Genomic DNA, 18546 nt, shown 5'->3' on the forward strand with positions numbered 1-18546 from the left:
TCCCTGTCACTCACTCACTACCTAAAGGGGCTCCCTGTCACTCACTCACTACCTAAAGGAGCTCCCTGTCACTCACTCACTGCCTAAAGGGCCTCCCTGGCACTCACTTACTGCCTGAAGGGGCTCCCTGGCACTCACTCACTGCCTAAAGGGGCTCCCTGGCACTCACTCACTCCCTAATAGGGCTCCCTGTCACTCACTCACTTCCTAAAGGGGCTCCCTGGCACTCACTCACTGCCTAAAGGGGCTCCCTGTCACTCACTCACTACCTAAAGGGGCTCCCTTTCACTCACTCACTGCCTAAAGGGGTTCCCTGTCACTCACTCACTACCTAAAGGGGCTCCCTGTCACTCACTCACTACCTAAAGGGGCTCCCTGTCACTCACTCACTGCCTAAAGGGGCTCCCTGTCACTCACTCACTACCTAAAGGGGCTCCCTGTCACTCACTCACTACCTAAAGGGGCTCCCTGTCACTCACTCACTACCTAAAGGGCCTCCCTGGCACTCACTCACTGCCTGAAGGGGCTCCCTGGCACTCACTCACTGCCTGAAGGGGCTCCCTGTCACTCACTCACTTCCTAAAGGGGCTCCCTGGCACTTACTCACTGCCTAAAGGGGCTCCCTGTCACTCACTCACTACCTAAAGGGGCTCCCTGTCACTCACTCTCTACCTAAAGGGGCTCCCTGTCACTCACTCACTGCCTAAAGGGGCTCCCTGTCACTCACTCACTACCTAAAGGGGCTCCCTGTCACTCACTCACTACCTAAAGGGGCTCCCTGTCACTCACTCACTGCCTAAAGGGCCTCCCTGGCACTCACTCACTGCCTGAAGGGGCTCCCTGTCACTCACTCACTGCCTGAAGGGGCTCCCTGGCACTCACTCACTACCTAAAGGGTCTCCCTGTCATTCACTATCGGGGTCCCTGTCACTCACTACCTAACTGGAGGCGCCTGTCACTCACTAGCTAACCTGGGGGTCCCTGTCACTCACTACCTAACTTGGGGGGGCTACCATATTAAGGGGGCATTCTGCCTATTTATGTGAAATGCTATCTATTTATGTGCCTCATGACTGCTGAATTTGTCTTGTTGGGAGCCTTATGATTTGTTGGGGGCCTCAAGATTGCTGAATTTGTCTTGTTGGGGGCCTCATGATTTGTTGGAGGCCTCATGATTGCTGAATTTGTCTTGTTGGGGGCCTCATGATTTGTTGCAGGCCTCATGATTGCTGAATTTGTCTTGTTGGGGGCCTCATGATTTGTTGGGGGCCTCATGATTGCTGAATTTGTCTTGTTGGGGGTCACATGATTGCTAACTGCGAGACTATGGGAAAAGCTGAATCCTTATCATATGAGACAATAGCATTAAACCTACTTTTTTAGCTTTTTAAAACAGAAAATAAAACTGGGAGGTTCTAAAAAATTGAATACATTTTTCAGGAGTAGGATGGATGAAATTGTTTATCTTCACAGTTTATTTTCAAATTGGATTTTCCATAATGTTCATGTATGAGTTAAAACGTTTGTACACTATTTGGTTTAAATTGCTGTTGCCACTTTGCGATGGATAAGTGACTTTTGGGTTGCAGTTTGGGCACTCGACCTCCAAAAGGTTCGCCACCACTGTCATAATCTAATGTCCCACCATTGCTAGGTTCATGTAAATTTGTCTCCACCCGTTACCACATCTATATTCTGGTCCAAGGCCCACCCATTTTTTGGTGCGGCGCGATAAGCACGCCACACAACGTAATCCTCATATTTTTGGCACGCTAGCTGCAGTGTGCTGAATTCTGCTGCATACAGTATGTACAGTATACGCTGTTCTCTAGTGCCTGCACTGTGTGCTGATTTACCGTGTGTACAGTGTAAGGTGTTACTCTGTGCCTTTACTGATTGTAAACCAGCTATATTGTATGCTGATCCCTGCTACTTTCAGTATGTACAGTATTAGTTGTAAAGTCTGGTACACACATACAATTTTGATTAGCCAATTTTAGCTCTGTTCATAAAATTCATTGTCCGTTGGCCCACTTACTGCACGGGGGTGGTAAAATTGGGGGTCAGTGATTGACCAATCAAAATTGTATGTGCGTATACATCTTTGATCTATGCCTATCAGAGGCGTAGCTAGGGTTTTCAGCGCCCGGGGACAAAGACTATTAATGCGCCCCCTAAGGTGAAGGGTCGTGACCAAATGTGGGCGTGGTTAGGGGTGCTCCACATTTGGTCACGCCCCTTCAAATGTACATGGAGGTTAGCAGGCTCACGCTCACCCACCCTCCCTCAGTATGTACCTTCCAGCATGTTCCAAGACAAATTCAGCAATCATGAGCCCCCCCATCAAGACAAATTCCGCAATCATGAGTAAACATGAGGCCCCCAACATGACCAACTCAGCAATCATGAGGCCCCCAACAAGACAAATTTAGCAATCCTGAGGCCCCCAACAAGACAAATTCAGCAATCATGAGGCCCCTAACAAGACAAATTCAGCAATCATGAGGCCCCTAACAAGACAAATTCAGCGATCTTGAGGCCCCCAACAAATCATGAGGCCCCCAACAAGACAAATTCAGTAACCATGAGGCCCCCAACAAGACAAATTCAGCAGTCATGAGGCACATAAATAGACAGCATTTCACATAAATAGGCAGAATGCCCCCTTAATATGGTAGACACCTCTCACCTGGCAGCAGTTCCCCAAAATACACTCAATCTGACAGCAGTGCTTCCCCAAAAATAGGTAGCCCCAGGTCTATAGGTGTCCCCAGAATAGGTGGCCAGCAGTATAGATGTCCCCAGAACAGGTAGCCAGGGGTAGAGATGTCCACAGAACAGGTAGCCAGGGGTATATGTGCCCAGTATATGTAGGCAGGGGTATGTGTCCCCAGTATATGTAGCCAGAGGTATATGTGCCCAGTATATGTAGCCAGGGGTATATATGCCCAGTATATGTAGCCAGGGGTATATATGCCCAGTATATGTAGCCAGGGGTATATGTACCCAGTATATGTAGTTAGGGGTATATGTGCCCAGTATATGTAGGCAGGGGTATATGTGCCCAGAGTAGGTAGCCAGGGGTATATGCCCAGTATATGTAGGCAGGGGTATATGTGCCCAGAGTAGGTAGCCAGGGGTATGTGCCCAGAGTAGGTAGCCAGGGGAATATGTGCCCAGAGTAGATAGCCAGGGGTATATGTGCCCTGAGTAGGTAGCCAGGGGTATATGTGCCCAGAGTAGGTAGCCAGGGGTATATGCCCAGTATATGTAGGCAGGGGTATATGTGCCCTGAGTAGGTAGCCAGGGGTATATGTGCCCAGAGTAGGTAGCCAGGGGTATATGCCCAGTATATGTAGGCAGGGGTATATGTGCCAAGAGTAGGTAGCCAGGGGTATATGTGCCCAGAGTAGGTAGCCAGGGGTATATGTGCCCAGAGTAGGTAGCCAGGGGTATATGTGCCCAGAGTAGGTAGCCAGGGGTATATGTGCACAGAGTAGGTAGCCAGGGGTATATGTGCCCAGAGTAGGTAGCCAGGGGTATATGTGCCCAGAGTAGGTAGCCAGGGGTATATGTGCCCAGAGTAGGTAGCCAGGGGTATATGTGCCCAGAGTAGGTAGCCAGGGGTATATGTGCCCAGAGTAGGTAGCCAGGGGTATATGTGCCCAGAGTAGGTAGCCAGGGGTATATGTGCCCAGAGTAGGTAGCCAGGGATATATGTCCAGTATATGTAGGCAGGGGTATATGTGCCCAGAGTAGGTAGCCAGGTCAGGTGTCCCCCTCCCCAGCAGGAGGGGAGCAGCGCAGAGAAGAGCTGCTCTCCCTTCCTCGCTGTCCCCTCCAATGTCCGGGTGGCTGGCAGCGGCGGGCGGAACTTACCTCCGTCTCGTCGCAGCGCCGAATGGATCTGCCACTACTCTGGTCTGGTCCAGACCAGAGCAGCGGCTGCGCACCCGAACTTCCGCCCGGCGCTGGAGCGAGACGGAGGTGAGTTCCGCCCGCCGCTGCCAGCCAAGAGCCACCCGGACATTGGAGGGGACAGCGAGGGAGGGAGAGAGCACCTAAGGTGAGGGAAGGAGGGGGGATATGGCCCCCCTTCCCCACCGTCCGCACAGCTCTCCCTCTTCTCTGCGCTGCTCCCCTCACCCGCCCAAAAAAATAAAAAAAAAACCCGCAGCTCAGCCAGGCGGAGGGCGCCCTTGGGGACCAGGCGCCCCGGGGCACTTGTCCTACCCCGACCCCCCCTAGCTCCGCGCCTGATGCCTATACTGATTGTAAATTATCTAAATAAAGGACAGGGGGCTCCATCCAATATTTCGATGGGCAGAACATGGAGGAAGCCCTATACCTTATTCTCTAGATTATTGTCATTGACAAATTAAAGTAATTAGGATAGGAAATCAATCAGTCACAATGGGGTAATCTGATTTTTCAAACCGTCACACAGAAAAAGTGATAGTCTTCACAGTTTGCTATTTCTTTGTGAATTGGCCCCTATGAGGGTCATTGTTGGGGACTCCTATACTTTTTTTTATTATTATTTTGTACCAGTTCATGCACTGATTCACTCACATTAGGTGAGTTTTTTGCGGACAGGCTGTGCGTTACTCATTTGAGCACATGAACTATGATACCAGCAACGTCTTATGAAATAAACACCAAATATAAATGTCAGGTTTTCTTACTATACTGGCAGCATGCTGGAAGCAGGTGTTGATTTTGGCACACTTAAAGAGAAACTCCGACCAAGAATTGAACTTTATCCCAATCAGTAGCTGATACCTCCTTTTACATGAGAAATCTATTCCTTTTCACAAACAGACCATCAGGAGGCGCTGTATGACTGATATTGTGGTGAAACCCCTCCCACAAGAAACTCTGAGGACTGTGGTACTCCTGTCTGTGAACCTTGTTGCATTGTGGGAAATAGCTGGTGTTTACAGCTGTTTCCAACTGCCAAAACAGCATGCAGCAGCTACATCACCAGCCAGCAGTAAAAATGTCACCATGTGATAAATGTCAGAATGTAAATCAGGGATTTAAAAGATGGGCAAACACTGACTAAATCATCTATACATAATTATTGTAAAAATGGAGCATTTTTTATTACATTATTTTCACTGGAGTTCCTTTTGAAGATCAGCATGTTAGACAGAAAAAAACAGAAAAACCTATTTTTCTTAAAAGGATAAGGATGACAGACCACTTATTGCTCATACTTCAGGTCTCCTTTAGTCACATAAGCATGGCTAGAAGCACAGAATTACAATTAAAGAGTTAGTTTCAGAGTAGCTTTACAAGAAAATATACTATATATGAGGTCAGTAAAGAGGGAATGTCAGCCACAAAATCAAATTCCATTTACCCACTGCTCTGTGTTCATTATGCAGCCTGATACCTTATCCTGCCTTGTAAGCACTCCAATCTAATCAGAACTGTTTCTGCTATAATAAATCTCATCTGTAAGCCTGGGCCTATTTGGTACATTACCGAGGAGAAGGAAGCTTGTCATCACCCCTCCCACATTCCTGCTCCTCACTGATTGGCTGAGGGCAGTTCAATGTGAAGCTGAAATTTGATCTTGCTGTGCTCACATGTTTACAAAGCAAGCCAGCTAAAGCAGAATGGCCAATGCCAGGAACAGAATTCTAATTATCTACTATATAAAATTCACTAAAATAAAAATGTGGACAGTACAATACATCTGTTATGTAAGTAGAACAAGTAGCTATCTACTTATATATGGGTTTTCTTTTTCATGGCATGGTATGGCTGACCTTGCTACTTTAAGATTCTGTACCTCTGCCTTTATATGTTATACAACTCCAAGGCGGGCCCTATTGCATTAAAGGAATACTATCGATACCCAAGTGTTCTAAAATGACAGTGTGCAAATAATGTCTAAGTAGCTGTGTAAACATTTTCCTTCTTTTCATGTTAAATATCAGAGGCAAAAGCTGTAATTTATTGAGGGTAGGATTTAGCTATGTTGGGACAAATCAATTGCAGAAGAGGTGTCTGCTTCAATGCACAGCCAGAGTTGCATATCAGACTACAGAAAGCAAATATCAAACATATCAAACTCTGAAAGCAAAAACAGTATGAAAAGCTGTGACAATTAGTTACATTTCCTCTGCTCTCTTCAGACACTTCAGTCAGAAACACAGGACACAGGAGTTGCAGCTGTTGGGAGCTCTCTCTCTGTCACACATAGAGCTACACATAGAGTTAACTGATCAAGTGTGAGGGGAATTTACCCTCTCCTCATGGATCAGTCTGCCGTCAGTTTTGGCGTCAGTAAAGTTTGAATGTATATTGATAATAATTAATAATAATTCCTTTTTTTGTATAGCGCCTTTCTCCTGTCGGACTCAAAGCGCTTGCGAGGCAGCCACTAGAGCGCACTCAGTAGGCAGTAGCAGTGTTAGGGAGACTTGCCCAATGAACTCCTTACTGAATAGGTGCTGGCTTACTGAGTAGGAAGAGCCAGGATTTGAACCCAGGACTCCTACATCAGAGGCAGAGCCCTTAACCATTACACTTTCCAGCCACTGATAACAGTAAACAAAGAAGTTGCTACTAAGATGTATACACCAGTACTTAGCAGCACTTCCCAAACAATTCCTGTGTCAATTGAAAAAAATATGTGAATCGATAGTATTCCTTTATGCAAGCAGCTATGATACGCTGTAGCATTTAACAAGAACAATAAAATTCGTACAAGTGGGATTCATGTACCCTTTTTAACAGTTCGCATTTGCTTTAGGAGTAGAGCATATATTTTCAAATCTGTATCAAAATCAAACACATCACATAAAACATCTGGGGCACACACTGAATACAAATTCCTTTCGTCATTTAAAAATTCACAAGACCTTCTTTCTCTGCTTGCCAGGATCCCTTTATTTGAGTCTAAAAGTACATATCACTACAAACATCCTATAATATATTGTCACTGAGGTTTCAAGATGGTATCACTTTATTTTTTTTTATTATTATGATTTTTCTTTTCCCACGGAGCGAAGGCGCCCCCTGCCAGTGGAGCTTGTCGACTTGCAGTGCTTAAACTTCTGATAGCAGCAGAGTCAGAGGTAAAGGCGCCTTTTACACCTGTTTGGGAGAAATGGATACCATAGTTACAAATTGTGAATATATATTGTTTTTTCTCCATATTATGATTGTTCTCTGAAGAGCAGTTGGCTATCAAGATTTGTGGGCACTCAAAATTTCCATATCATGCCATTTTCCAGTCCAGCAGAAAACAAATAACCTGGGTAGCCTTATAACTATGAAAACATTTAGGAAAATGTGAATAATGTAGAGGTTGGCGAACAATCATTCTAGTCACATGATTCGTTGCTAAATAACATAGCCATATATAAGGGTATCCAGGGCTGCCGAACGAAAGGAATTATGAGAAACATAGTTCATATATAACTCATGGCTGAAAGTTCATGACAGTTACAAGGATTAAAAAGACCACCAACTAAGCATAACCATGATATGGTACAGTATGTGCCTGAGCCTCATATCCAGTACATTTACAAAACAAAACAAAAAATAATTACAATTTTTTAAGCCTTATGGTTGACAAATGTACATTCATAACATTATGCATACAACTCAATAGTATTTTTTTTCTTTATTTCTTTAACTTTAGTTAAGGTTTAGGTTTGAAATTATTGGATAATACGAGGTTTATGAAGGCTGTTATATTAATCTCTTGTAAAAATGTCACCTTGGTTTCTGTATTTTAAGTCACAACTTATGACAAATGCGCAGAACACCTGATCTGCATTTTCATTTTGGGTAAATGACTCAGAAGTCATCAATGGCAACCGCCATGTTAATTTCACTTTGGGCCTCCATTTCGGTCTTCCAAGACATAGAAGACCAATAAATAATGTGACCATTATAAATTAATCTGCAGAAAAGCTCATGAAAAAAAACAAACTCTCAAGATAAAAATTCACACAGCCTGTATTTTTCAGATCTATTTATGCTGTTTGTGTGCTCATATGCCCTATGACTGTACATCACTCAATCCATGTTCTGCATGTACTGTATATTTTCATTCTTCACCCCCCCCCCCCCACCTCTAATTTTCCATTTGTTCCTTTAGACTGTGAACTCGCAAGGTCAGGGCTCTTTCCCCCTTTTGTGTCTTGGAATTCATTATACATTTTATTCATCATATTACTTTTGTCACTGTCATTACCAATTCTGTATTTTGAATTGATTCAGGATACATGCAGCACGGTGGCGTAGTGGTTTCCTCTGGCAACTCCAGTTTCCTCTCACATTCCGAAAGCATACAGATAAATTAATTGGTTTCTCCCTTAAATGGCCCTAGACTATGATACATACACAACACAACACATACATAGGCATATGACTATGGTTGGGATTAGATGAGGCCAGATGAGATGCTCAACTTCATTAGAATGTTCCTCGTGCCATTCTTTAACGATTCTAGCTGTATGGATTGGGGAATTATCATCTTGAAAGATGGCATTCCCCTCTGGAAACAGTTGAACCATAAGATGAACTTGGTCACCCAAAATTCCTAAACAGGCTTAGCTGTTAATTTTTCCATGAAGGGAAATCATTGGCCCAACGGATTTATAAGAAATAGCACCCCAGATCATCACAGAACCCCTTCCATGTTTTACGGTTGGGAGAAGGCAGTCTGGATGAAATGATTCTTTCGGCTGTCTCCAAACGTACACTTGGCCGGAGGTCGGAAATAAGGTAAACGATAATTCGTCAGAGAAAATCACATTTTTCCACTGCTAAAGGAACCAATTCTTTATGGTTTCTACACCACTCTAAACACTTTGAAACATTTGTCTTTGAGAGCAGAGGTTTTCTAATTGCAGTTCTTCCGTGGAATCCAGATTTGCAGCTTCTGACGAACAGTTTTTGTGGAAACAGGGTTCTGTAGGTCAAGGCTTTTCAACCTGTGGTACGCGTACCACCGGTGGTACTTTGCTGTTGGCCAGGTGGTACACACCAGGTTTGCCTGCCACTTTATTGCCCGCATGCCACTTGTCCTGGTCCTGTCCTGCCTCCACAAAGTTTGGCTCCTCCTCCCTCGCTCCTTGCTGTGCTGCTCTGCAGCATACTTCAGACCTCAGATCAGTGGGGAAGAGACAGTCACGCAAATGGTGCACAGTAATGGTGCAGATGCAGAAAGGGACATCACTGCTCACTTCCTGTATTTGAAGTATACGCGCCGTCACTGTGCACCATTTGCCTGACTGTCACTTCTCTGAGGCTGGCTTACTGATGATCTGAGGTGTGAACTATTCCACAGAGCAGCACAGCAAAGAATGAGCAAGGGGGGAGCCGAACTTTGTGGTGAGTCACTGCCTAGCTCTCAGCTCCCTAATGGTGGGACTAGGCTACCTATAATTATGTGGGGGGGGGGGGGGGGAGGCGAGCACTGTAATAACAGTGCAGGAGATTTGGGCGCAGCCGGCGCCATCATAGGTCGAAATAGGAATTATGTCTATAGAGGCGCACAGTCAGTAACTTCGGCGCCATCAGAAGACAGTGCTAAAGTTGCTTTCAAAACACTGCAATTCGGCTTCCAGCAATAGCTGTATACCGGTTGTATCCTGCGCCCAAGTCTCCCGGCGGGCATTTCATATGTATGCAATCTACCTACAGATTGCCAATACTGACAATATGTAGGCTTGCAATCTAATTGTAGTCGTTTTCCCCACCAATGCCTCCTACTTTTCCCCTCCCATATGCCCTCTTCTTTTCTTGAAGTGTACTGGTAAAAAAAAAGTGCCCCGAGGGGTACTTACCTCAGGGAAGGGGAGGCCTTTGTATCCTAAAGAGGTTTCCCCCTTCCTCCACAGTAGAAGGGATCTAGCTCTGGGAGCCCCAAAGTTCTCCTTGGGTGTGTCTGCGCATGAGCAGTAGTATTTGTTTTCGTTGACTGCAGTGCTTGAGTTTAGGTCTTCTTTAAAGAGGTTCTGTGGGTTTCTAAAAATCAATGAAACAAGCTGACACTTTTTTGGGGCTTCTATCGGCCCCCTGCTGCTGTAATGTCCAGTGTCGTCCTCCTACGATGCTCCGTTTCCCGCCGCCGGTCCCGGTTTAATATTCATCTAAACAGACGAATAATGTTAGCTCCTGCTCGCGTCATCGGGAGCTTACTGCACAGCCGCAGTGTAATAACTCGTGTGATTACACTGGGACCGGCAGCGGGGAACGGAGCATCGGAAGAGGACGGTGTGGGACATTACTGCTGCAGGGGGCCAATAGAAGCCCCAGGTAAGTGTCAGCTTGTTTGATTCTTAGGCTACAAAAGAACTCCTTTTAAGTGAGAAGAATATGGTGGCTGCTATATTAATTTCCTATTAAACTATATGAGTTGACTGGCAGCCCTGCTGATCTATGTCTCTGCAGAAGTGTCTGAATCACACCAGAAGCAAGCATGTAGCTAATCTTGTCAAATTTGACAACAATGTCAGAAACACCTGATCTGCATGTGCTTGTTCAGGAGCTGTGGCTAAAAGTATTCGAGGCAGAGGATCAGCATGATAGCCAGGTAACTGGCATTGCTTACAAGGAAATAAATATGGCAGCCTCAATATGCCTCTCACTTAATTTCTCCTTCAACTACTCACTTTTTTCACTGTAGTGGTCCTTTAAACAGTTGAAATTTGACAGTTGGAAAATGACAGTTTAAATAAGACAGTTAGAAAAGGGCAGTTGAAATTTGGTAGTTGGAAAATGGCAGTTGAAAAATGACAGTTGGAAAATGTCAGTTGGAAAATGACAGTTGGAAATGGCAGTTGAAAAATGACAGTTTGAAAATGGCAGTTAAAATTTGACAGTTAGAAAATGGCAGTTGGAAAATGGCAGTTGGAAAATGGCAGTTAAAATTTGACATTTGGAAAATGGCAGTTAAAATTTGACAGTTGGAAAATGGCAGTTGAAAAATGACAGTTGGAAAATGGCAGTTAAAAGTTGAACTGTCATTTTCCAACTGTCACTTTTTCAACTGCCATTTTCCAACTGTCATTTTTCAACTGCCATTTCCCAACTGCCATTTTCTAACTATCATTTTTCAACTGTTGTTTTTTAACTGCCATTTTCCAACTGTCATTTTCCAACTGCCATTTTCCAACTGCCATTTTCCAACTGTCATTGTCTAACTGTCATTACCCAACTGCCATTTTCCAACTGCCATTTTCCAACTGTCATTTTCCAACTAGCATTTTCTAACTGCCATTTTACAACTGTCAAATTGTAACTGCCATTTTTCAACTGTCATTTTTCAACTGCCATTTTCCAACTGTCATTTTTCAACTGTCACATTTTGACTGCCATTTCCAACTGTCATTTTTCAACTGCCATTTTCTAACTGACATTTTTCAACTGCTTTTTTGCAACTGTCATTTTCCAACTGCCATTTTCCAACCGTCAAATTTTAACTGCCATTTTCCAACTGTCATTTTTCAACTGTTTTTTTTTTAACTGCCATTTTCCAACTGCCAAATTTTAACTGTTGTTTTTCAACTGTCATTTTTAAACTGCCATTTCTCAACTGTTATTTTCCAACAGTCAAATTTCAACAGTTTTTCGACTGCCATTATTTTCCAACTGTCATTTTTTTAACTTCCATTTTTGACTATCCTTTTTCAATTGTTTCCCTCCTCCTTTCCTATTGTATTTATTTCGCAAACACAAGCCTTGAGATCCTCAATGTTGAATGTTGATTTGCCACCTCATTTTGTGATTTGGGGGCTAGATTTACATCACGATTTGCACAATTTAAAACTGGCTATCTCTAACAGTGACAGGTATCAGATATGGTGGCTCGATAGTGCAATGGTTAAGGGCTCTGCCTCTGACGTAGGAGACCTGGGTTCAAATCGTGGCTCTTGCTATTCAGTAAGCCAGCATCTATTCTGTAAGGAGTTCTTGGGGCAATACACTGCTACTGCCTACTTAGTGCACTCTAGACAAATACAAGACAAATAACATTTATATTGCGCTTTTCTCCTTGCGGACTCAAAGCGCCAGAGCAGAGCAGCAGCCACTAGGGCGCGCTCTATTGGCAGTAGCAGTGTAAGGGAGACTTGCCAAAGGTCTCCTACTGAATTAGTGCTGGCTTACTGAACAGGCAGAGCCGAGATTCGAACCCTGGTCTCCTGTGTCAGAGGCAGAGCCCTTAACCATTACACCATCAGCCAACTGCACTCTAGTGACTGCCTCGTAAGCACTTTGAGTCCGACAGGAGAAAACCGCTGTACAAAAAAAGGAATTATTATATGGATAACTGTAGAGAGGGAGTGGAGAAAAAAGCCTATGTTGGCTTCTTATCTTCTTATCTTGCTCCCAGTCTAATGACCCATTTATTGTCTTCAACTTTAATAGTGGTTATCAGTGGCGTAGCTAAGGAGCTGTGGGCCCCGATGCAAGTTTTACAATGGGGCCCCCCAAGCACTCTATACATAACAATTGATATGGCACACCAAAACCTGCCAATGGCAACTACAGAGTCAGAGGTGCAAGGAAGGGATGGGAAACAGTGTGTTAATGATTACCACTATTCAAAGTATCAATAGAAGTGATTATTATGAGCACAGGACCAATAGAGAGCTAATACTGTAGTTGAGGGAGGGCCCTTCGGGGCCCCTCTGACCCAAGGGCCCCGATGCGGTCGCTACCGCTGCACCCCCTATTGCTACGCCCCTGGTGGTTATCTTTCCTGGCTAGCTTGGAAGGATACAAAAGGTGAAAAACCGAGAGCCCAATATAGTGCAGTATGTCAAGACAAATTTGGGTATATCACGAAGTATGAGAAGGATATACTCACAAGTCTGGGTTACCCCAAAGGCAACCACTGGATATGCAGGTGGGGAGAATTATAACCTAACCCCACTTAGGTATAAGAAGTCGCTCTCTGTAGACCGGAAAAATGGGGATACACCCCTCCACCCAGGGTGGACTGGATCAATGAGTGATAAGCAATAACAGAGGCGCCAAATTAGAATAAAATGGTTAAAAACCGTTTAAAAAGAGGGGGGTAGGTGGACACCACCCTCGAGTCCACACATTCTCTACCTTAGTGCTTGGTACTGGTGTTCCTCCACGATGGTGACCCTCTTTTTCTTGGGCTACTTCAAATGTATTTATTTATTGTGCATTATGGTGATTTAGTGTTGTGGAGTTGTTTTTCAGATTAACTTGCACTGTTTTTTTTTTTCTTGATAAAGAGGTACTTTGTTGCTTTGGAATTTTGGATTATCTTAATTACAGAATGAATTACAGATCTTTCTGTACCAATTTTTTGGAGTGCCAACCATTTACTTCTATTTACAAAAATGTATGGCACGTGTTTTGCTCTGCATGGCAGTATTAATTGAAATGAGACAGCACTGTGTTGACACAGAGATGCATGCAGCAGTTTATTGTCAGAACACAGCACAGCACATGAGAGTCTGTAGCACATTACTAAAATAAGCTCAGCAATGCAGCAGTACATCCTGACCTTCACAGTTGTTATCAAATTACCATTTTAAAGGACCACTATAGTGAAAAAGTAAGCAGTTCAAATCTTTCAGAGCCAACATGTTTTGGACTAGTCGAGTTCCTCATTGGGGATACAAAGTGTTTTCTTTGTTTTTTAAAATAATTTCCTAAATGGCAGTTGCTAAGTCTAACTGCCAAAATAGGACCAGCCAGCGTCCCTACTCACACACTATTTTGGCAGTCAGACTTAACAATGGCCGTTCAGCAAATGCCTTTGAAAACAAGGGAAACCCCGAGACTCCATCGTGAGGAGATGGACTAGTCCAAAACCTGTTGGTTCTGTCATCTTTTGAAGCGGACCTAAACTGAGAGCTTCCTCTCTGCTCTAAGGAGATAAGCAGCAGCATCATAGCTTTAAAGAAAAACATTTCTTTGTTACAACTTACAGGAATCTTACAAAAACCCTGCAGTGTTTACTTTTTGGTGTCCTAGGAACACAAAAGTGTTAACCTCCTGTATTTACATATTAGCCCAAACGATGGCATAGAGTGGCACACCTGACAGCCCTAATTTACACTTGCTGCTTACTTGTTGATAAGGCCTAATTAGACAGGCTAATCTCTCTAGACCAGGGCTTTGCACCTGCGGTACGCTTGCCACCGGTGGTACTTTGCTGTTGGCCAGGTGGTACACACCAGATTTGCCTGCCACTTTTTTGTCCACCTGGCACTTGTCCTGGTCCTGTCCTGCCTCCACAAAGTTTGGCTCCCCCTCCCTCGCTCCTTGCTGTGCTTCTTTGTGGCTTACTTCAGACCTCAGATTAGTTTGGAGAAGACAGCCAGGCCAACAGTGCACAGTGATGGCGCAGATACAGAAAGTGACATCACTGCTCATTTGAAGTATACACGCCGTCACTGTGCACCACTTGCTTGGCTGTCTCTTCTCTGCAGCTGGCTTACCAATGATCTGAGGTGTGAACTATTCCGCAGGGCAGCACAGCAAGGACTGAGCAAGGGGGGATCCGAACTTTGTGGTGAGTCACTGCCTAGCTCTCAGCTCTCTGATGGTGGGACTAGGCTACCTATAATTAAGCACGTGTGGAGGGGGGGACTTGTATGGCTACCTATATTGGCAATCTACCTCTTGATTGCCAATACTGACAATATGTAGGCTTGCAATCTAATTGTAGTTTTTTTTCCCCACCAATGCCTCCTACTTTTCCCCTCCCAAATGCCTTTTTTTCTTAAAGTGTACCTTGTAAGAAAAAAGTGCCTCGGGGGGTACTTACCTCAGGGAAGGGGAGGCCTTTGTATCCTAAAGAGGTTTCCCCCTTCCTCCACAGTAGATGGGAGCCCCATAGTTCTCCTCATTGGTGTGCGCATGCACAGTAGCTGCTCTCAGTTCAGGCTCCAGCAGAAACAGCTAAGCCCAATTGCATCCAATCTACTGTGCAGGCACACTGGTGGTACGTGAAAGTTTTCAGGCAATAAAAGTGGTACAATTAGTGGAAAGGTTGAAAAGCCCTGCTGTAGGTGTTCATTCAGCTCTGCGGTGATTTTAGGAGCCCTGGTCTTGCGAGCTTTTCTAACAATTCGATTGAGAGTCTGACGATCTCTCTCAGACAATTTCGACTTTCGGCCACAACTGTGCTTTGCTGAGGACGTTTTTCCTTCTCTTTCAAAGGCAGTCATTACTTTTGAGACAGTACCTCTTGAAATGCCAAGCATTCGGGCAGTTTCTGTTACAGTAGCACCTGCCATACGAGCACCAACAATTTGGCCTCTTTAATAGTCTGAGAGATCTTCCATTTTTATAAATTATAACCAACTATGGTTTAAATATCTGTAAAAAAAACAATTATGTTAATTAAACATATCAAATAACAAAAATAATAAAAAAAAAATAACATGTCAAGTTTTGATTGCGTAAAACATGTTCAAAGATTATGATGCCAAAATGTTAGGTGTTTCCATTATTTTGTCCAACCCCTGTACATGTGGACCAAGTAAAAATGTGTGTGGGGCCACATTCTTTCTACTGGTGACATTTGGCAAATGTGCTGCTCTATAATCACTTAATATAAGATTAGATGCTGGTTAAAATAAACTTACAGTTTGTTGTTGTTAAATATAGTACATGTAGGTCCTGAGGAAATGAAGATCAAGGGGAATGCAGTCATGTGTTATGCTCTACATCCTCATCAGCCAAAGGGTTAAATCCTTATGTACATTGACTTTCCTCCAGTGATTCTATATTTGTTATAATGTAAGTGATCAATATGCTGCCAGATGAGTGAGGTGAGAATAAAAATGCACAATGCCTTACTGCTTCCTTTTACAATTTCTCAGAATAAGGAGCAAAGAAGATTGTAGTAGCCAGTTAATATTTATGTCTGTGTATCCAGTGAAATTTCCATAGTGAAAAAGGAATTTCCGTGGTGGTCAAATAGGTTTTTGCAGCTTTTAGTTTTCAAAAATTGTGCTCTAAAGCTTACCATAGGCACGCTTATTTTGTCTGCTGGGGGAATCAATCAACCTGCCATTGAGTAACTTATTTTGTGAATTATCTTTCCTAATTGGCTCGTCTTATGATTTAGCTCTCTTTACCTGTGTTTTAACTCCTGATTTATATCTCCTTGGGTTCCATTCATAGACAGCGCACATGCATTAAACAGAAGTAATGCAAACTATGTAACACACTAAGTTTGTATAGCTCAAGTTACACACACAACGCATGTGTGTTGCTTGCTACATCCTAAAGTAGCAGGTATTAACATTGCATGGCACATAGGACTCCCTCCCATCCTCCACCAGGTCAAATCCCTTTTTGCCTTCAACAGCCTTTTGACCGTATGACTGGACTAGGCCACCTGCCTTCATTATGGGTGCCAGGTCGAGCTCGTTCACACTTCAGCATGGATGGTCGCTGCAGCCAAGTGCCACCGAATGGGGACTCTGTAATATTTCTCTCTCTTTCTCTCTAGGACACTCTGGTGGGTATCTGAATTATCGCTGCAGCAGGGCCGGCCCGCCCATGAGGCGGGGTGAAACTTTTGCCTCAGGCGGCACTTCCGTCCATGTGTGTGGGGGGCCGCCCGAGCTGGAGGGGATAGCGGGCAGGAAGGGGGTATTGGGCCTAGCAGTGGGGAGGGGGGTCGGACCCCCCCCTCCCTCGCCTGGGTCCCCCGTCCTCCGCTCCCCTCCAGCTTTAAAAAGGTCTGTGCTGTGGCTGCAGCTATTCGTAAGAGGCAACGGGCGGGGATTACTCACCTCTTCCTCGTTCCAGGCCAGCGTGCGCTCCACTGACGTCACTTCCTGCTACGCCGCAGGAAGTGACGTCAGTGGAGCGCACGGAACCCATTCGCGTTCCGTCGTTTTCATTTGAGAAATGTTCACCTCCCATTCATTAGCCTATAACTTTATCACTACTTATCACAATGAACTGATCTATATCTTGTTTTTTTCCGCCACCAATTAGGCTTTCTTTGGGGGGTACATTTTGCTAAGAGCCACCTTACTGTAAATGTATTTAGGAAGAATAAGAAAAAAAATGGAAAAGATTCATTATTTCTCAGTTTTCAGCCATTACAGTTTTAAAATAATACATGCCTCCATAATTAAATTTCACGTATTGTATTTGCCCATATGTCCCGGTTATTACACCGTTAAAATTATGTCCCTATCACAATGTATGGCGACAATATTTTATTTGGAAATAAAGTTGCATTTTTTCCATTTTGCATCTATCACTATTTACAAGTTTAAAATAAAAAAAAAAATAGAAGTATTTCATCTTTACACTGATATTTAAAAAGTTTAGACCCTTAGGTAAATATTTACATGTTTGTTTGTTTTTTTTTTTTTTATATTAAACATTTTATTTGGGTAGTGTTATGATCGCTGCTGCAGCAGGTATTGCTGGCAGTAGTAGTGCTGCTGAGGCAGTTCTGATCTCTTTCCATGCAAGCTGCATAGCTTTGTCTGCCTTTCCCTGCTGTCAGCTTGTGACTGATTATCATTCACCTGTGTGGGAATCTGCATGGCTGCTCCCATTGGATGACCTCAGTATAAAGATCTGCTTCCTGCAGGGTTTCCTTGGGCTATCATAGTTTCAGTGTAAGCTAGTCTTGCTGTTGCTCAGCCCCAGACCGTGTTTCTTGTTCTAAAGATACTTTGCTGGTTTTGCATCATATATTGGTTCATTGCCCATATATATGCATACCAGCACGTTTATTATTTTCCTTGTATTCGTGTTACGTTGATACATCAGTGACGCTGATATATACGTACACGAACTGTTTATATCCTGTGTTCAGTTAGTCAGTTCCAGCACGTTTTGGTGGTTGCGCGTATCGTGATCACCCGTGCTGAGCTAGTTATCCTGTTCCTGGTCCTGTTTGTGGATTGCGTTCATCTCTGCGAAGAGATAGCGAATCCTTCTGAATCCTGTCCTGTTTCCGTTTGTGGATTGCGTTCATCTCTGCGAAGAGATAGCGAATCCTTCTGAGTCCTGTTCCCTGTATTGCTCCAGTTCTAGTCAGTGTTCCTGCTTATGTCATATATCGGTTCATTGCCGATATATACATATGTTAGTCAGACGTTACAAATAGTTTCATTGATAGCTGTAATTGTAATACGCTAGGAAAACATACTTATTGTATATTTATCTGTGTTACGTTCATCTATCTTGATCCTGCTATTTCCTGACTATCCTGTCCTGTCTTTGTGAGGCACGCCATCGCTGCAAACGCATTGGCTGCCTCATTCCAGTCTGTCTTGTTGTGGACGCTTGCTGTCACTAAGTTGTGGCTAGTTAAGCAAGCGTTCATTCTGTCTACCTGTCCTGATCTCCTCAGTTCTGGTTTATGCGCTCAGCGCTACTTTGCGCTGTGACGTTTTCACGAAAGTATTGTTTGTGGTTGTTCGGATCTGCATCGGCTCTGTGCGCCACAATCTCCTATTGGAGTCAGTCCTCTCCTCCACTAAACTGGGGATATCCTGATTCCTTGTGCTGGTGTGTGTACCCCCTTCACGTCAGCTTATGCATCGC

Source organism: Hyperolius riggenbachi, chromosome 6, assembly GCF_040937935.1.
Source record: "Hyperolius riggenbachi isolate aHypRig1 chromosome 6, aHypRig1.pri, whole genome shotgun sequence".
NCBI lineage: Eukaryota > Metazoa > Chordata > Amphibia > Anura > Hyperoliidae > Hyperolius > Hyperolius riggenbachi.